At 39.8% G+C, this 21741-nt stretch overlaps 2 long non-coding RNA genes across 4 annotated transcripts in view; one reads left to right on the top strand and one right to left on the bottom strand.

Moving 5' to 3' along the window:
* The window catches only part of LOC140848135 (uncharacterized), a 108228-nt gene that overhangs the window by 44242 nt on the left and 42245 nt on the right, over positions 1-21741 (bottom strand). For 2 of the 3 annotated variants that reach the window (XR_012128681.1, XR_012128680.1), the window contains exons 2-3: positions 10787-10933; positions 10027-10276 (exon numbers count right to left, since the gene is read on the bottom strand). The exons of the other annotated variant lie outside the window; for it this stretch is intronic. This is a non-coding gene — a long non-coding RNA (uncharacterized lncRNA). Of the gene's footprint in view, positions 1-10026; positions 10277-10786; positions 10934-21741 lie in introns of those variants that run through there. 3 annotated transcript variants of the gene reach the window in all.
* Positions 11344-21665, top strand: LOC140848134 (uncharacterized). Its single transcript, XR_012128679.1, has 3 exons — positions 11344-11419; positions 21090-21310; positions 21410-21665. It is a non-coding gene; the product is annotated as an uncharacterized lncRNA (long non-coding RNA).

Raw genomic sequence — 21741 nt, 5'->3', positions numbered from 1 at the left:
ACTGCCAAAACAATGCAAGCAGCGAAGAGAAGAGGCCATTAGTCAGCTCTCCCTGCTGAAGCTGCTGTGGTGTGGGTCTCAGTGTGTCTGTTTGCAGGGCTGGCCTCTGATAAAGGCCCAGATGCAGGGAGACGGCTGAAGTGTGTGAGGACTGTGGTCCCTTTCCCCAGTCTCCCAGACCCTGGCAGCTTGGTCTGATATCCAGTCACAGCACTGAGATGATGCCCGTGGCCTATCACAGAGCTTCTGAGAGTCAGTCCAGACTCATCACAATCACATTAAGGGACTCAACTAACCTGTACGCTCCCAGGGGATCTCATTTTCCTCCCTACCCATCTCACATCACTGACAGGAAAAACAGAAATAGCTTCCCCAGAGCTATAAAAACAAATGCCAATGAAAACCCAGAGTTCTGTTGGCATGTTGGAAGCCATAACGCTGTCTTCAGACAATCTTTTCTCAGAGGAAGACAACTCTGGGAAGTAGCCGGGGTTTTCCTTTCACTTTACGAGACCCGGCCCAGAGAGGAATGAGGGGTACTTTCAGGGATTCGGCAGCCCCAGCTATGTCCCCATCCTGTGGGTGCCTGAAGTTTCATTAGGAGACTCCCATTCCTGGCTCGGACGTCTCCTTCCACGAGGCTGTCTCTGGGCTCAGCCTGGGTCTGTTCCTGAGAGCACAGTTAAATGAGGTTTGGCACATTTTGTAACTATGTTTCTCAAAGTGCAGTGTGTGGAACACCTGCATTCAAATCAGCTTCTGCAGAATAAAGGTTCAGCTGATTACACCCCACTCCAAACTAGATGAATCAATATTTCAGGGCAGGGGGCCCAGCAACCTTCATCTTAAACAACCCTCCTGCTAATTCTTAAGTACAATAAAACTTGAAAACCACTCTTCTATACTATATGTTCCTCTGCCAGTGGGCCAGACTATGCTGCAAACATCTTGTTGCTCTAGATCAGTGGTTCTCAACCTTGATACCATCAACATCTGGGCTAGGTAATTTTTGTTTGAGGGAGGGGCTTGTCTGATGCATTATCAGATGATTAGCTCCATCCCACTGGATACCAGGAGTACTTACCCTCCCGCTGTGACCACCTAAAATGGCTCTGAGCATTGACAAGTGTCACAAAGTGACAAGGGCAAAATCCTGCCTCCTTCTCCTCAATGACGAGCACCGCTCTTGATAAGTGGGTTCCCACCCTCTGCACATGACAATCACTCAGGGATCTTTGTACGATCTGGATCATTGGACCTCACTCTAACAAACTCTTACGTGTTCGATCTAGAGTGGAAACCAGGCAGCTATATTTTTTAAGTTTCCCACTCTAATATGCCAGAGTTGAGAACCACTGTTCCAGGGAGACACTCAGAGACAAGGGTCCACTATATGTTTGTGACTTCATAAAACTCAAGCCACATGGATGGTATTATTTGTGCACCTATGTACATTAGGACCAAGCACCCAAAGAAGATGATATGAGCCACCTCTTCTGAAGCTACGAAATGGACAACTTCAACTAAATACATTATAAATTCCTCCCCACCCCTCGACAAATACCATACATTGGTCAAATCAGAATTAAGAATGGAATTTCTTTTGATGGCTGGGGGAAATAGATAACCTCTTTCCTACTGGATGGTACAATATAGAGATAATAGAGCTAAAAAGCCTGTAGCCATTCTGCCACAATCAAAGATGTCAAACAAAGAATGAATAGGACACTCAAAAGAAGGCAACACCCAGAAAATCACAGCCTTCATCAAACTGTGCCTGAGCTCTACACTACCACAGTCTGCTTCAGTTACATGACAATAAGTCCTCTTTATTCATTTTTATTAAAGTATCATTGACATACAACCTTATATTGGTTTTAAATGTACAACACAGCGGTTCAACAATTTCCATATTATTAAATCCTCACCCCCTCTAGCGTGGCTACTGTCTATCAACATAGAAAGATGTTATGGATCATTGACTGTACTGTCCATGCTGTACTATCGTCCCTGTGACCAACTTATATTGTGATTGCAAATTGTTGTGTCCCTTTATCCCCTCATCACCACCAACCCACCCCAATCTTCCCCCTTGGTTACTAGTCACTTCTCAGTGTCTATGAGCCTACTGCTTTTTTGTTCCTTCTGTTTTGCTTTGTTTTTATATTTCACAAATAAGTGAAATCATATGGTATTTGTCTTTATCCTCCTGGCTAATTTCACTGAGCATGACACCCTCTAGATCCATCCATGTTGCTGCAAATGGCAAGATATATTTTCTTTTTATGCTGAATAATGTTCCATTGTGTGTTTGTACATCTACTTTATCCATTCATCTATTGATGGATATTTAAGTTGCTTCCATGTCTTGGCTATTGCAAATAGTGTAGCAATAAACATAGGGGGGCATATGTCTTTTCAAATCAGGGATTTTGTTTTCTTCACGAAAATTCCTAGCAGTGAAATTACTGGATCAAATGGTATTTCTATTTTCAGTTTTTTGAGGAACCTCCATGCTGCTTTCCATAGCAGTTGCACCAATTTATGTTCCCACCAACAGTATAGAAGGGTTCCCATTTCTCTGCATACTGACCAGCATTTGTTATTTCTCGTCTTTTGGATAGTGGCCATCCTAATTGGTGTGAGGTGATGTCTCATTGTGGCTTGAATTTGCATTTCCCTGATGATGAGGAACACGGAGCATCTTTTCATGTACCTGTTGGCCTTTTGTATTTCACGTTTAGAGAACTGTCTGTTCAGGTTCTCTGCCCATTTTTTGATTGGGTTATTTGTTTTTTGGGTATTAAGGCACATGAGTTCTTTATATATTTTGGATATTAACCCCTTATCAGATTAGTCATTTATGAATATATTCTCCCATACTGTAGGACGGCTTTTTGTTCTGCTGATGGTGTCCTTTGCTGTACAGAAGCTCTTTAGTTTGACGTAGTCCCACTTGTTCATTTTTTATTTTGTTTCCCTTGCCTGAGGAGATGTGTCCAGGAAAAAATTGCTCATACTTATGTTCAAGAGATTTTTGCCTATGTCTTCTTCTAAGAGTTTTATGGTTTCATGACTTACATTCACGTCTTTGATCCATTTCAAGTTTACTTTTGCTTATGGAGTCAGACAGTAATCCAGTTTCACTCTCTTGCACATAGCTGTCCAGTTTTCTCAACACCAGTTGTTGAAGAAGCCATCTTTTCCCCATTGTGTATTCATGGTTCCTTTATCATATATTAATTGACCATATATGTGTGGGTTTATATCTGGGCTCTCTATTCTGTTTTGTTCTTCTTTCTCAAGATGGTTTTGGCTATTCGGGGTCTTTTGTAGTTCCATATCAATTTTAGAACTATTTGTTCTAGTTCATTGAAGAATGCTGTTGGTATTTTGATAGGGATTGCATTGAATCTGTACATTGCTTTGGGCAGGATGGCCATTTTGACAATGTTAATTCTTCCTATCCTTGAGCACAGGATGTATTTCCATTTATTGGTGTCTTCTTTAATTTCTCTCATGAGTGTCTTATGATTTTCAGAGTACAGGTCTTTCACCTCCTTGGTTAGATTTATTCCTATGTATTTTATTCTTTTTAATGCAATTGCAAATGGAGTTGTTTACTTGATTTCTCTTTCTGCTATTTCATTGTTTGTATATAGGAATGCAACAGATTTCTGTGTATTAATATTGTATACTGTTACTTTGCTGAATTCAGTTATTTAGTTCTAGTAGTTTTTTGGTGGATTCTTTAGGGATTTTTATGTACAATATCATGTCATCTGCAAACAGTGACAGTTTAACTTCCTCCTTACCGATCTGTATGCCTTTCATTTCTTTGTGCTGTCTGATTGCTGTGGCTAAGATTTCCACTACTATGTTGAATAAAAGTGGTGAGAGTGAGCATCCTTGTCTTGTTGCCAATCTTAGAGGAAAAGTTTTTGGCTTTTTGATATTAAGTGTGATGTTTGCTGTGGGTTTGTCATATATGGCCTTTATTATGTTGAGGCACTTGACCTCTATACCCATTTTATTGAGAGTTTTTATCATGAATGGATGTTGAATTTTTATCAAATGCTTTTTAGCAGCTATTGAGATGATCATGTGGTTTTTATCCTTCTTTTTGTTGATGTGGTGTATGATATTAATTGATTCATGACTATTGCACCATCCTTGCATCCCTGGAATAAATCCCACTTGGTCATGATGGATGATCTCTTTGATGCATTTTTGAATTCAGTTTGCTAATATTTTGTTGAGGATTTTTGCATTTATGTTCATTAGGGTTGGGTCTATAATTTTCTTTTTTGTGGTGTCTTGGTCTGGTTTTGGTATTAGAGTGATGTGGCCTCATAGAATGAGTTTGGAAGTATTCCTTCCACTTCTAATTTTTGGCATACTTCAGAAGGATGGGTATTAGCTCTTCTTTAAATGTTTGGTAAAATTCCGCTGTGAGGCCATCTGGACCTGGATTTTGTTTTTTGGGAGTTTTTTCATTACCAATTCATAAATCATCATTATATTTTAAGCAGGCCAGTTTGAGTTGGGTTTTCTGTTATAACCAAAGCATCCTAACTGCTGTACCACTAATCCAATATCCTCTTACAATTTTATTACATTCCTTAAGCCTTGCTACTCAAAGTATGGTCCTTGGCCAAACAGACTCAGTACTGCCTAGGAACTTCTTAGGAATGCAGAATCTCAGGCTTCTTTCTAGACCTACTGACTCAGAAGCTGCTCTGCAACAAGATCCCTGGGTGACTTGTATGAACATTAAATTTTTAGAAGAAGTGGCTTACATAACTGATCTCTCAAGCACTGGGACAGGTGACAGAGAGACAATGATAAGCAAAGAGACAAGGTTACTTCTCTGACATTGATTCACTCCTTCTTTTACTCATTCAACAAATACACATTTAACACCACTCATATATTTAACAAAATTAGCAAAAATATATTAAAAGTGAGCAAGGAAGAGAGAGATGGCAATCTCTGCCCTTAAGAAGCTCACTATCTATTTGAGGAAACAAATATTATTTAATCACACAAATAAACATTAAGGTGCCAATTACATATGTTTGGCCCTGGAGAGGTGCAGGGAGATTAGACCTAATCAGGGTGGTCAGGCAAGGCAGCCATGAAGAGAACTGAACAGTGAGTTCAGAAAGGTGGGACAGGTGAAGAGAGCATCCAAGGCAGAAAGTAAGTCCTTCCAAAAGTGAGAAGCAGGGTGAACTCAAGCAGTTGCCAGAGAACAGGGAGCCTGGGATGCAGAGAGCTGAGCTGGAAACAGGGAGGTTCACAGTGACCTGGAAAGGCAGCCAAGGGCTAGGCTGCATAACAATTTAAAACCCATGTTAGGGAGTGTTCCTTCTTTATAGTCAAACTAACAGGAAGCCACTGATGCATTTTATTTTATTTTATTTTGGTAAAAATACTTAACAAGAGACCTACCCTCTTAATAAATATTTAAGTGTACAGTACATTATTGTTGACCACAGGTTGACTGTTTTGTACAACAGATCTCTAGAGATTCATCTTCCTTAACTGAAACTTTATGCCTGTTTATTACTAGCTCCCCATTTCACTCCACCCCTGGCACCCACCTTTCCACCCTGATTCTATGAAGTTGATGATTTCAGATCTCTCAAATAGGCAGAATTATGTAGTATTTATCTTTCTGTGACTGGCTTACTTCTCTTAGCATAATGCCCTCAAAGTTCATCCATGTTGTTGCACACTACACAATTTCTTTCTTTTTTAGGCCTGAATAGTATTCCATTGTATGTATATACTACATTTCCTTTATACATTCATCATCAATGGGCATTTAGACTGTTTGCACAATTGGCTGTCATGAATAATGTTACAGCAAACATGAGAATGCTAACATCTCTTCCATATTCCTCACTGTAATTCTTTTGGACAAATATCCAGAAGTGGGATTGATGGATATGGTAGATCTATTTTTAATTTTTTAAGGAAGCCCCATACTGTTTTCCATAACATTTATACCATTTTGCATTTCCATCAACAATGTGCAAGGATTCCAATTTCTCCACATCCTTTCAATACTTGTTTTCTTTCTTCCTAACAGCCATTGTGACAAGTATGAGGTAATATTTTACTGTGGTTTTGATTTGCGTTTTCCTAAGGATTAGTAGTGTTGAGCATTTTCATGTACATGCTGGCCTTTCTTCTATGTCTTCTTTGGAGAAATGTATATTCAACTCCTTAGCCCATTTATCCAGGTTATTAGTCATTTTGCTATTGAGTTGTAAGATTTCCCTGTATATTATGGAGACTAACCCCCCTTGTCAGATAAATGGTTTGGAAATATTTTCTCCCATTCCACAGCATACCTCTTCACTTTGTTGACTGTTTTCTTTGCTGTGCAGAAATTTCATCACTGTTGTAGAACCTTTCTCAATACCCTTTGCTCTTGTCGTTCCCCTCTTTGGTCATGACCCAGCATAGCTTAGCATGTTCACACCATGCTTGTTATCTGGGGAAGACAGGCAGAATGGAGCAGTAGGTCAGGATGACTTGAACCAGTTTCTTTATCTTTGCTGTGAGTGCCACACTGACCGTGACAAGTGACAACACCATCACTGTGCTCAGTACTCCTCTACACACCCTGACCCAAAGGAGGATGTGATAAACACCTCATGGATGAATGGCCTAGCCCAGGTTCCTTAATCACAGCGAGCCTGTTTCCTCATCTGTAAAACAGAATAATAGTACCTGCTGCCTAGGGTTGTGTGTAAGTACATAGCACAGTGTAAGGCACATGCCACTTTCCCCCCACACCATACACACACCCAAAGGGATCCCAAAAGGAAAGATCATAGATGCTGTTGGTTCCTACCACTGGCTACTGCAATAAATAACTCCTGAATAATCCAGATGCTTCTGTGAGTTCATGGAGAGGAGATTATGTTTCTGAGATAGTCTCAGATTCAGACTGTTCATTGCTGCTCTTTCTCATGCCACATAATCTATTTCTAAAGTTCTTGTTTTGGTCGTTTTAGCAGCTCAGTAACTATCTTTCAATAAGTTCACCTTTGTTACTTCAAGTTCCTCTGGTTTGGAGACTGGGGGTTAAGGCTTTGTCACAACTTGACCGTCCAATTTCTGTGCTTGCGCTGCTCTGGGAATGAGAAGGCTATGGGCCTTGAGAAGCCTCGAGCTGGGTCACAGACTAGACCCACTTGTGGCTGATTGCCACCTTCCCTAATCCTTCTCCTCCCCTCCCATGGGGCTCTAACACGTGTTAGCATGTGATCTTGGAAAGATTACTTAACCCGTCCACATCTCAGTCTCCTCAACAGTAAAACAGTGATCGGAAGAGTCAGGGTGGAATGATGAAGACCTTGGTGACCCCAGTTTGCCTGGGACAGTCCCAGATTGCATCTATTATTCCTGTGTCATTATGAAAGTGTCTTGGCCCAGGTGATACACTACACAGTTATTTTGTAAAGAACATAAGTTTTGCAGTTGAGCCAACTGGGATATGAGTGACAGTTTAGTCCCTTAGTATCATTAACAAGTTACTTAACCTCTCTGTGCCTCATTTTCATTACCTGTAAAATGGCAATATTATTTTTATTTTCCTCAAAGGGTTATTACAGGAATAAATATAGGTGAGAGCACCACAGACAGTAGGTGTTATCACTTGCATGCTCATCACTGGAGGCTCTACTGTTTAGAGCTTTTTCAACATCAAGTGCAAGAAATACACCTTGAAGTGACATAAGCAGAAAGGACAACATTATGAAGGTACTAAATGCTGCTGAGATGTTCACTTTAAAATGGTTGATTTTATGTGACATGAATTTTACCTCAATGTTTAAAAAAAGAAAACTAAGAAAGATAGCACTTGTTGAATGACTATATACCCACACAACCTGTTTCAGAAATTTTCTTCACAACTAAGTCAGGAGCAGTTATGACCCAGTGCAGAGGTTCAACAGTTACTCAGTCCGAAGCTTTGGAGTCTGCATGAAGCTAAGGACACTTCACACTATTATTAGAAAAAACATTTCAAAAATTTGCTCCCATCAAGGTGACACAAAACATTGTTATCATCATTACACTAACCTTATTTTTTGTTTTATTGAGAAAAGTTTTTTTTTTTGAGATAACTGTAAATGCACATGCAGTTGCAAAAAATTAAAGAGATTCTCATTCCCTTTCACTCAATTTCCCTCCGTGGTAACATATTGCAAAACTACAGGATAATATCACAACGAGGAAATTCACATGGATAATAACCCACCTATCTCATTCAGATTGCAACAGTTTCCTGTATACTCATCCGTGTGTGTCCTGTTTTTATACTGAAGGACAACAACAGTTCCCTTTAATATGATAGCCTGTTGAGTAGTAAGAAATTCCAGAGAGATTGTGGCACCAGCAGACTAACCACAAATAAATGGTCCCAAGTACAAGTTAAAAGAAAGAAACATTTCTAAAGTAGCGGCAGGGGCTTAGAAGTCTGGAACCTGTTAGTTCAACCATGCCTTTCTCGTTCACGTGACCCTTTCAGCACCGTGGTCCTTAAGAGGGCTGACACGCATTTTGTTCAGCAGACGGATGAATGTGATACAGTAAGACTTTCTTCTGTCATTTGAGAAAGTGGGAAAGTTAAAAGTGGGCAAACATTGAGTGGTAGCCTAAAAAAGGTACCAGTAAGATTATGTTCACTTATGAAGAACACTTGCTAGTTCAGCCTGCCAATAATGCGAACTAGAACCTCAGGCAAATAAGCAGACTTGAGGACATTCTCCAGTGTTTACAGGTCCATCCTGTGCATTTAGTTCATTTGAAGAGTGAATGCTCTTCTAAGTTGTGTCGGTGGGAGGATTAGACATCTAATTTTGCCCCCTTGGTCGCCATCCCACCACCTTCTACTATTAGCATGTAGGTTTTCCTTTGGAGAGCCACTCATCTCCTCTCCTAGTCTAGTTGTTTTGGTGGTGCTAGTCACAAACCCCTTCCTCTCTTCTCCACCCCCTACATACACTCATGGCTCACAGGAGGACGTATGACTTGGCCAACATATTTCATTCCTCTGGACACAATGATTGGCTCAGAGAGTGCACAAGTCCAAAACTAGTCACAATAGATGGTATCCCTGACCTTTTCCATAAATGATTAGGACAAAGAACCCCTTTCCTTTAGACATTAAGGTATTAAAACATAGGCGTGGTGCATGAATGAGCGTGAGCAGGGACAGCATGCTGTGAAGGAAGCCAGCGTGGAAGACGGCAGACCTAACAGCCATACCTGATCATACAGAACCAGTTACCCCTGAAGCTCTGAACTCCTCAGTTACGTGAACCAAAAAGATAATAATTTACCTCTTTGTGTGTGCTTAAACAAATTTGAGTTGTGTTGTTTGTGGGTGTGCGTTTGTTTTTTTTTTGTCACTTGCAACTGAGTGAGAAGGATCAATGCCAAATACATTTATTAGGTGAAGCTTGGAGCCATAGAGCCTTAAGCTAATTTAGTATTTGTCCTCTCATCACTCAACAATGCCTTTATCTTCGCATCTGTCCACATTACTGCCTGAAACAAGTTGCCTGACCCACGGCTTTGGTGTTTCGTGGAAAACAAGTAACTCAAGTAGAGTAAATGAATGACAGACACTGTGAGCACACTAATGCTTCTGACCCTACAATGTCCTCTTTTCAACAGGCTTGCATGTGTAAGTAACGCTGCAGCTGACCATCTGTGCCACTTATTTAAGTTCTGTAATGAAATGGCCAGGGCTCTCATTGTTTATTTATGTGACGCAGGCAGCCTCTCTCTAATTCAATCTTCAGTCACTGTTTTGTGGGCTGGTTGCTCCCAAGACTGCAAAAGACATGTTTGCTCTTTCAGATGATGCTAATAAAAGAAAACTGTTCCTGTAAAAATTCTTATCTCTTGATGGGGGGAGCTAAATCATTATAAATTATGGAAAAGGAAATTGCAAACGTGTCTTGCTTTCTCTTTATTGGAGGCATTGTTTTGTCACAACTGTCAAGTAGAGCATACACCTATTTTGAAAAGCTCTTTACAGCTTTGAATTAAGCACACATGGAGAAATAAGAGGCTGCATAACTAGAGTTGCTGTTGGAGCTCTGCCTTGCAAGACAAAGACAGGGTTTCACCGTTCCTGTTTTATTCACAAATGGCACCGGCAAGGGGGCCAAGGCCCAGACTGTGATAAAGGACGGAAAAGCAACAGCGAAATACAGTTAGAAGAAGTATCCAACGGATCGCCACAGACCTGGTGGGAGAATAATGAGAATCATGAAAAGAAACGCTGGGACCTTCACAACTGCATCCCTGGGGCAGGGAAAAAGAGAAGGGGTCGGGGCGGTGAGGGGGGAAGGTCGCAGATTCTAATTTGTTTCTAGTGGATAAGCACAATCAATCTGTCCATCAATGCTTATGTAAGCTTTGATCTATGAAAGTTGCATAAAGGGCAGCTGTTTCTCTCTTCCGTCCGTCACAGGTGATGTAATGGCCCCCTCTCCTCTGCAGCCGCCGCTCACATCATTCACGCAGTGGATGCGTCCAGCGAAGCCAGCAGAGGGAGCGCCAGGGTAATGGGCGGGCTCTAAGCTTCACCACGCAACCAGCTCCCTCCCAATTTAGTTTGTGAAGCTGAAGCTCTTGCCTCCCATGCCTCCTTCCCTACCCCTCTCCCACCATCCCCTTCTCTTTCCCTCGGGTGACTCCCCAAAACACATCCCCGCTACCCCAAACCAAATTGTCTGATTGGCTGTTTGGGAACCTTTTATCAAAGAGTTCACAGGCGACTGGTCGATCCCACGATGGCTGAGACACGATGGGGTGTGGGTCAAACATCAAAGCGAAGAACACTAGGTCACAAAACTTGTGCATACTACTGTGTGGAGTATATAAAGTCTTCTATGTATCACTGAAAAACACAGAAGTTTGTCAAATTAAGAGGGGTTGACGTGGAGGTGTGATGTGTATATACAGAGGTGTGGGATTTGAGGGGCAGTTTTTTTTCTGGCTTCATTATACGTCTTTATTTCAAATGTACATACTGTATACAGTCAATGTATGCAATGTATACAGTGAACATACATGGTTTTGCTAATCACAGGGAAAAAGAGAAGACTGTAAACGCTCATATATATTTTGTCTGGTCATATGGAATACGCTCTGCTGGGTAAATCACAGGAATTGTGACCGGACTAAAGCACCAAACCAGGAAAATGGCTCTTATCGAGTCCTATGTGCTAAAGACTCTATTAGATGCTGAAAGATAAAAACATAAACTAGATAAACTCTGTGGCCTCAGGAAGCTTATAGAAACCTCTATTATCTTGCTTCCTTTTCACAGGGACTCTATGAGGTGCATGGTAATGTCCTCACTTTGAAAGATTGATTCCCACAGGTAAGTGACCCTGGGCACTCACTGTTATCACACGGTGGACCGAAAGAGCACTGGGTTTCCACCGCCAAAGACTTCCTTTTTCCCAAACCTGAGTCACCATTTTTTGCCATCTCCTAGCTTATAACTATTACCTGAGTTATCTAATTAATGTTTTTTTAAATCTCAACCTATTTTTAACTGAAATTGATTTTAAAGGAAGCTAGATACTACTAATGTAAATGCAAGACAGAATTATTTTCTAGAAATAAAAGATAATCATTAGATAAGCACATTACCAACAAAAAAATTATATACTGACTCTGCTGGGAGGCTCTGACACTCTTTCTTTGCTATAAAAAGCAGAGTAATGACTAGGAGATGTTAAAGGCCATTACCACCTCACCGAGACTTTCTCCTTGACATACTCAGAAGGTCTGAATGAATACTCGCAGGGAGCAGCTTTGTACACAGTGTAAGGCATACCTTAAGTGATACCAACAAAAACTTGGAGCAATATGGCACTATTTGCTGCAAAGCTGAGAAAAATATCCCAGCCAAAGCAGAACAGAGAAACTTAGCAGTTAGAGGGACAAGAGTGAGATCAAAGACTACATAAATCAAATTTTGCTACCCTGAATCTCATGATTATGGCAGCATCCTTTTTTTTTTTTTTTGGATAAGAACTAGCTACTCTGAAACCTCAGCATCAACTGGAACACAGAACTAAAAATAACTATTTTTAAAATTGAAGTATCATTGATATTCAATCTTATATTGATTTCAAATGTACAACACAGTGGTTCAACAGTTACCCATATCACTGAGTTCTCACTCCCTCTAGTGTAGTTACTATCCATCAACATAGAAAAAATGTTACAGAATCATTGACTGTATTCTCCAGGCTGTACCCCCATCCCCATGACCAACTTATATTGTGATTGAAAATTACTGTGTCCCTTTATCCCCACCCCCCTTCCCCCAAGATGCCCCTACGCCTCCACCTTGGTAACCACTAGGCACTTCTCAGTGTCTGGGTCTACTGCTGTTTGTTCCTTCTGTTCTGCTTTCTTTTTATATTCCACAAATAAGTGAAATCATACAGCATTTGTCTTTCTCCACCTGGCTTATTTCACTGAGCATGATATCCTCTAGATCCATCCATGTTGCTGTAAATGGCAAGATTTCTTTTCTTTTTATGGTGGAACAGTATTCCATTGTATATATGTACCACATCTTCTTTATCCATTCATCTATTGACGGACACTTAGGATGCTTCCAATATCTTGGCTATTGGCTATTTATTGCAAGTACTGTGGCGATAAACATAGAGGGACATATATCTTTTCAAACCAGGAATTTTGTTTTCTTCAGGTAAATTGCTAGGAGTGGAATGACTGGATCAAATGGTATTTCTATTTTCAGTTTTTTGAGGAACCTCCATACTGCTTTCCACAGCAGCTGCACTAACTGACATTCCCATCAACAGTGTAGGAGGGCTCCCATTTCTCTGCATCCTCAGCAGCATTTGTTATTTCTTGTCTTTTGCATAGTAGACATTCTAACTGGTGTGAGGTGATAGCTCATTGTGGTTTTGATTCGCATTTCCCTGATGATTAGTTATGTGGAGCATCTTTCAATGTGCCTGTTGGCCATTTATATTTATTCTTTGGAGAAGTGTCTTTCAGGTCCTCTGCCCATATTTTGACAGGGTTATTTGTCTTTTGGGTGTTGTGGTATATGACTTCTTTATATATTTTTGGATGATAACCCTTATCAGATGAGTCATAAAAAACAATTTTTTAGAGAACAAAAATGTATTTCTCAATGAGAAGGCAGTGCAATGAGAAAGAACATCAGTTTAGGAACCTAGCGAATGTGGATTACAGTCCAGCTCTGAAATTTATTACATCTATTTACTTTGAGTTTCTCTGAGGTTCAATGTCTTCATCTATAACCCTAAAGAGAGGGATGAGTGGTCTTCTGTTGTGCAGTGGTCATGTGTGTTAAAAGTTAGGTTAAAGGATAATTCCTCCAAAAAGGTAAAGTTATGACTTTCCAATAGATATAAAATTAATAGCTGGTAAATATTTTACTTAACTCAGTATCAATAAAAATCAGTGAAAATGCTACAACTCATGCAAAGGAGAAGACAAAGAGCAGAGACATACAGAGCTGGAGCTACAGAGATGGATACAGCTGAACTAAATTTACAAATAGACAAAACTGCCTTTTTCCATAATGGAAGAGGGAAATCAATGGACCACTCTTAGGGCAGAATTTCTTTGCATGTCTGTATAGACAAGAATTATTTGCATTACTAAAATGAAAAATCTATAGTAAAATAGTTTTCAAGTTAACTTTTACCTCAACAGACTTGTAAAATAGCTTAAAGACAAAGTTGTATGTTCCTGTAGATTTACTTAATGTCCAGAGACTTCAGTACTCCACTGAAAGAATATCCAGTCATCTCTTCTGTTTATTCCAAAGTGTTTAATTTTTCCTTACACTTAAGTCAAGATCTAATCTGCAGAAGTTAACACCATTTTTGAAAATAGCAGATTTATAATACAAAGCAGATCAAATAGAGAAAAAGTTGTTCACCTTTAAAAGACTTGCGATGTTAATGATTCTGTAGAAATCAACTAAATAATGGGAAAGATGGAACAGAAAAGGGCCCTTCCAATTCTAAAATTGTAGGATTCTATCATCTAGCAGACTACAATGTTTACTGATATTTCCCTAAAAGTAAGTTTCAAAAAAGTTAAGAGTAAATTGAAAATCAACCTGAAATAAAAATAAATTATTTCTGAGACTAAAATATAATTTAAGAAAAAAGTAAAAGTTGATAATAGAAAAATAAAAGCAAAACAATTTTCAATAAAATTTGTATTACATAATCCCAGGCTTTTCCTTACTTAAGAAATATAAAGAATGACACTATTAAAGATAAAAAATGACAAAAGCGATAACTTAAAGTCCTGATTAATACAGAAATTTACAGTAAAACATTTCTAAGGCTTTCATCAAAGTGACCTACGTAATGATTTTTAACTCATGCCTTTGCCAAGTTCCTCAACACTGTTTCAACAACAATGTCAATTTATACAACTTATTCCTTTGCATTTTCTGAGCAACTGAGGTAGCTCGTGAGTGTTTGGAACTAGATTTCTCAATTTCATTAGTATCTTAATTTCATTGTGAACTCAGGATTTCCAAGAGAGCTCTGTAGGTTTCCACATTTTGCCACTGCCCCAAATTGGCTGGTTCGTATGGTCAGAGTAGGGGCAGTTCTCAGTGACAGACCAACAGTTCAATGATTATCTCTTAGCCATTTAAACCACACAAGCCTCAAATAAATTTAGCGAACAAAGCACAGGAATCCAAATGACATTTCCTTCTATTCACAGAAACTTCCAACTTTTATGTTCAGTAATTAATGGCACTATTTAACCAGGAATGACATTACAAAATGAGGGCAGTTGTTATTTACCATAGCCATGTAATAAAGTGTCAAAGGTTATCACAACAGGATATCTGTGTTTAAATGGGAAGAGATAAAGAGACAAAGTCAAGCTAGTTATCCCTGTTTTGTTTTCCCACTGGGGGGAAGTCTGCTAAAACAGACTTCCAAATACGTAAAGCTGCTGTCTCAGCACAAATGGGCATTTTAATATTCTAGCTCTTCTTTCCTGCCTAGTGTGGGTGACAGAGGCCACCATTAGACTATAACAGTTCTGAGTACCTGCAATGTGTAATATTTTCCTGGCTTCTTCTCGTGATCTCTAGGTAGTATGTGTTTTCATTCCCATTTATATAGAAGAATGGTAGCTGGGTTCTAGAAGCAGTCTGGAAGCAGGGATGACGAATCTACTGATGGTAGTTTGGGGAGCATAGACATCATCCAAGCTTCCCTTTGACCACCTGTGAGTCTCATCTCATGATCTTGCTTTCTCACAGATTTCTCTAAAGTCTTCCCATCATGATTCTAACAACAATCATTTCAATCCTTAATCTTTATACTGAAAAAGGCATGGCTTTACAGGACCACGCATCCATCTCCCTGGGCTTATAGATGAAAGATTGAAGCTTAAAGAGGTTTAGGTTGCACATGCAATAAGTGGTTGATTGCATCTGAACCCACATCTATTCAGCTCCTAATCCAATGTTCTTTCTCCCTCATGCATTCATTGCCTCCTCACTGAAAAACAAACTTGTATTCCTCTTTAAATTGCTTTTATACATTCATTGTAAAAATAATTCAAATTAGTAGGAAAATGCAAACAAGAAAGTAAAATTACTCAAATTCCCACCATACAGTGGTTAATACTTAGAAGTATTGTTTTCCAGTTTTTTTAATGCATGTTACAAAATCAGGATCATTCAGTAATTACATTATTCTATATTCTCCATGCTATTCAACATGATATTACATATTTTATAAGTATTTAATTATTTTTACATATTAATTTTAATCATATATATTTTAACAGATATTAATTTAATTACACATTTTAAAAACATGGTTGCTAATCACTGAAAATAATCCTTCATATTAATGTACCAGTTTATTTAAACCACTCATTTGACATTTTAAAACAATTTTGGTTATCAGAATCTTCATCTTAGATGTTTATTCCAATAGGTGGAATTATCACATGGACAAGTTATGGAATTCAGAAATTGAAAACCTAAGGTTTTATTATCAGCTGTTGCAAGTACAATACAGTAAGCATCAGGGAATCCTTATATAGAGAAGATTATTAACAACAAAAAAAAGTGATGTGTAATGAAGATATTAACAGGTCTAAATCCATTATAATACAGATTTCTGACAACTGACTAGAAAAAATTGCCATGTAGGCAGCATTGACACAGTACCAAATCATCCAGATAAAGAATGAATAATCATTTGGGTGTGGCAATTTGGGAGAAGTGCTGAGGCCCCTGGGCAATCTGGGGAATGTCTAGGAGGCGAGATGTTTCATTTTTCAAGTAAAAGGGGAAAAACAGTACTACGACTCTGCAACCTAAATATGAAATGCCATGGACGATTTCTATATGGGCATAGAAGTCACCGGCAAATGTAACATAAGGTAGTGCGTTACATCCACATTATATCCACAGTGTTTACTGACATTTTCCCACCCTCCTTCCTGTCGGTTCTCTATAAAGTGGGCTTGAACTCACCTGCCGATTTGGGTTTAGCGAGGATATTTAGGAGCCATAGTTGTCAACTCACAGAAAGGTATTTCTGTCCGTAGAACATGTTGGATAAAGAATGACTAATTATAGCATAAAAGTATTGGGAAAGGGAATTGACAGCAAGAGACCATAAGCCTGCAGAGGCTCAAAAGGTAAAATAAAATCCATAAAATTTGAAAATCCCTTATAGTACCCAGCAGACCTAGATGTAAACATCATGCTTTTACATAACAAATAACTTACAATACATGAGCACTCCAAGAACTTTTCTAAGGCTGTACTTGAATTAGAACATAACACACACACACACACACACACACACACACACACACACACACACACACACACAGAGATATGTGGCTTTGCCCAATACTGCAAAAGCCTCAAGAAGCCAAAACATGAAGCTCTCAAAAGGCACCTTCTTTAATAATAGCTACATTCACCAGACTGGCCTATGGGTTGAATAGAATTTCCCCAGGAGGACTCCTTCTCTTATAAATTGCCCACATCTGGCTTATTTCCCTGTAATATTTTTTTCTGACATTAGGCCCAGCCAGGCTTTAAAAAATCCAAAACTCTCTCCACCCTCCATTCCACAACCATTTACCATTATTGTCAAGGAAACAACATCAGCTTTGGCTGTGTGTATGAGAAAGGAGAGAGAAGAAAAAGAGAGAGAGAGAGAGAGAGACCCAGCACCCTTGGCTATTTGGTGTTTTTTGCAAGTGGGTATGTATGTATGTAGGCATAGTGGGTGTGTGTTTGCTTTCTGGTTTTGTTTGCCTGAACTACATCTCCAAGAGCATGGTTCTTAAGGGCTCTTGGCGGCAGGTATATCTAGTCACTTACTCAAGGGTGCATTTAATTATATCCCTCTTCCCAATTTTGCTAACAGACGCAAGTAGCCCAGAAAGAAAACAAAAGCAAACAAACAAAGGGCTGCCTTTGCTCACTCCCTTGCTGGTAGGTGGCCAAGCGGTAGTGAGGAGATATAAGCAGAAATTGCTGGGTGGAGCTTTCCAGCAAAGCAGGATCACAGGGTAAGAGATCCGCTGAAACACCCACTCCCTGTGCCGCTCCCGCCTTCCTGCCTGGGATGCGGACGGTGCTGGAGTGGGAGAAGGAAGCCTGGGACCACGAGAAGGTAGAGGCAGACAGGCTCCCTGGCGGCCCTTTGGAGCCACTGTGTGAGCGCTGGATTGTCGATGTCTAGACTTTTAATTACATGAGAAAAAGAAAACCCCTACGTGGTTTAAGCCATCGCTTTTGATGTTTCTGTCACTTCCTGCCAAAAGTCATTCCTAGCCAATATATAACTTTATTCCTGCTATTTTGAACAGTGCCTGGCATGTGGTAGACATTCAACAGTTATAAAAGAGAGAGAGGAGGGCCCTTTAAGGCCATTCGTGATCAGGTCCTAATAAGTAGATGTTGGCATTTGTAGATACAAATTAATCATATATATATATATATATGGCTCAAATATATATATATATATATATATATTTATATATAATCTCTGAGTATTGTAAATCAATTGACAAACAGAGGAGACAAATAGGGATTTTTTAAATGACCTTTCATTCATTCATCTGATATTTACTGAACTTCTACTACACACTAAATGCCATGTGAAGTATTGGGGATAAAGCAACAGCATAACAGACGATCCCTGCCCATGTGGTACCTCTATGTTGTGGGGGCAGAAAGGCAATAAACAACATATAGGTAGATGGTAGCTGGGGTGGGGAGGGTACAATTTAAAGGTGATCAGAACAGAGCTCCCCGAGGAGTCTTTTGAGTGTAGAGCCTAAAGAGTCACATGGAGTATCACGGAGGCATGTGCTATAGGCAGGGGAAACAGGCGCACGGGCCTGCAGAGAATGCTTTCAGGTCTTCCCATACGCCTCAGCCTTTACCATTTTTGTGCCAGCCTGACATCAAAGGTCAAATTACCAGCATCCACATCCTTTTTGCCTGAGGACTTTCGCTGGGCACTGGAACCTGCTCTGCCCACACACACAACAGGCTGGCAGTGCTACGATGAATGCTAACTGGGGACAGGAGAGAGGCACTATATAAATGCCCCAGTCCCTGTGCCTTTCAGGAGGGCTAATGCTGAGATACTTATTCTACAATGCCCCCCAAACTTTGCCAGTGCAATTGAGATCCATAGCCCAGAGTGGTAGTTAACTTAGTGGCACACCTTAATTAGCAGACTTCCCTTTCCTATAACCCTTCCCAATGTCCTGGGGGTATTGCCTTCACTTTCCAAACAAATGATTGACAGTCAAATCCTTGTCTCCAAGTCTGCTCCTGGGGGGATACACACCTAGAAGTTTGGCTATGTAAGGAGCCAGTATTGTTGTAGCTGAGTTGGAGAGGGAGTGATAAGAAAGTAAGCCAGAGAATAACGTAAGGTCATGTGGCACAAGGCCTGTAGGATGCTGAAGATTTCATCTTTTTCCCCAAGTGAGATGGGTGCCATTGGAAGCTTTAGGGTAGAGGAGGGACATGTTCTGACTTATGTTTTAAATGACCACTCTATTCTGCTGTGTTGAGATAATGTTGGGAGTATGGAAACAGGAAATTATTACAGCTAACACAGATAATAGAAGATGAAAGCTTGGACCAGAGTAGTACCTCTGTGGCTGTTGAAGCTACAGCAAAGAACACTGCCTAGACACAGTGCCAAAATGATCTTCCTGTTCCCCCTCATACCAGAGGAATTTTTCTTCCAACTAGAGCAGTTGGAAAATTCAAACCTCCCAGCAGTGGACAGAGTCAGCATTCAGTAAATTACACACATCTGTGTTTGAGCTCTGCCTCCATCACTTACTAGTAACATAGCTTTGCATAAGGTATCATTTCTTCAGAGCTAAAAATATTACCTACCCTATAGGGCTGCTGTGAAAATCAAATTAAAAGGGAGAATGTTTGTAAATTGCTGAGTGCAATGTTTGGACCAATAAATTACAGCTTTAATATTATCTTTCTAATTACCATATTTCATCAAATATAAGACACTATTATTAGACAGTGCACTGTAATTTATCTACCTCTAAGGAAGAATAAAAAATGCAACCAATTAAACTATGATACTAGGCCTTAATGACAGTCCTGTATGACACATGAGTAAGATATATCAGCTTCTGGCTGTTCTGAGATTTCTTCATCCATTTCAAGGAATTTGGCCATTTCACCTTCCTTCAGCTGCATGGCTTGCTGTGTGATGGGAAATGATTTTGCACATATCTGAGAAACAGCATGAAGTCAAGTGTGATTGGCAGCTTCATCTCCTTGAGGCTATCTGTCTTCTTAGCTTCCTGCCACAAACATTTAGAAAAATCACTGTGTTCCTCCCTTGACAAATGTCTGCTTCAATAACATCATATTGCATGCTGCTACTCTGATTCTGCATCCACTAAAACTGTGGCTCTTATAACTTTTTATTTTAATGCCAAAATAGTGTGTACTGTTTCATGAAGCATATCAAATATCAATTAAACCCAATGTGTGTAGTTCCAACAACATGCAAAATGTTGAGCCAACAATTTTGAACACATATGACCAAGTCAACAGCTTCAGAAGGAAGAACAACTGCATCGTGACCCAACAGAAACACACACACGTGTGCACCAAAACTCATGTACTAAAATGGTTAGCGTAATCCTATTCCTAAGGACCCCAAACTGGAAACTTCCCAAATAACCATCAATGGCTAAATGAATAAATTTTGCTGTGTGCATATTACAGAATACGCAAAAGTGAGAATGAATAAACCAGTATAAGCAACACTGCACATAAATCTCACAGACATAACACAGAGAAAAAGAAGCCAGAATCAAAACATGATTCCTTTTATATGAAATCCAAGAACAAGCAAAACCCATCCATGCTGTCAGAAGTCAGTGGAGTTATAACCTGGGGAGCAGTGAATACTAACTGGATTTGGACAAGACAGGAATATCTAGGTTCTGGGGATGTTCTGTTTTTGGAGCTAGGAGCTGTGTACCTGGATATGAATGGTTTATGAAAGTGAGAATTCACTGAACGGTACACTTATGAGTTGTGTTTTTCTGTAAGATTTACAGTTTACAAAAATTTAAAATACTGAAGCTCTAGATTATACACACACACTCACACATATGCACACAAACACAGGTATGCATATATCAGTGCAAAACAGACATTTTTTATTAGGTCAAAAAACTGATGCTTAAATAAAGGATGACTTCCCTTGCCATTTATCACAAAATTTTATTTATTAAACTTTATGCCAAATAAAAGAGTAAACACTTGACTCATTCCTTGCCTTTTCCATGTAGTTGCAATCAGAAATAACATGTTATTGAGTAACACATCATTTCTTTGCAGAGTTTTATTTTCATTCTTTATCAAGGTCAATTCTCATGAAACCTGTCCTCACCCTAAACACACAACCAACCATACTTTGTGCTGAAGTTTGCTCCTCATTTATTGTCTTCAGTGTTCAGTGCCAGGCTTTCTCAGATGAAGAGGACTCCTGTGGGTGCAAAACACTGCAGCAATGCAGGAATAAACAACCACTTGGCCTGGAGAAGTCTGCAAAGCATTCCCCCAAGCAGTGTGTGGAACAGAGGCATCCCGCAGAAGGATCCGCAGTTCACGAGGCGAGGGCTCGATGAGATGGAACGAGTGCGGGGAGCTAGAGAGACCGCCCACGCTCTGGTGGGATTTTCTTTCTTCAGTGTACTAGTAAAGTTGTCTCTTCTTATTTATGCTGCAAGTTACCAAACTTCTGGTCATTTCATCCCACTTCTGTAACAGCTCCAGGCGCTGACACGACTGACATCTTCTCTCCAGGAGAGCCCATCCCACTCTTCCTGCACGACAATGGGTAACTTCTCTCATTTGTTCTCACATGCTTGGCTGCAAGATTCAGTTCCCATCTGTCCTCAATGTATATATTAGTTTGTCCACCAGCCGGACCTCCAGCTACCCCAAGTGGACAGAAAGTATCACCCAGCCCAGCCCACACTCTGCACCCACAAATCATGAGATGTAATAAAATGTTGGTGTTTTATGTGACTTGTTTTGGTGAAGTTTGTTATACAGCAATAGCTCCCTGGAACAAGTGACATTTCATTCAAATGATGCAT

This window comes from Manis javanica, chromosome 3, assembly GCF_040802235.1.
Source record: "Manis javanica isolate MJ-LG chromosome 3, MJ_LKY, whole genome shotgun sequence".
Lineage (NCBI taxonomy): Eukaryota > Metazoa > Chordata > Mammalia > Pholidota > Manidae > Manis > Manis javanica.
This window is presented reverse-complemented; position numbering and strand designations above follow the sequence as displayed.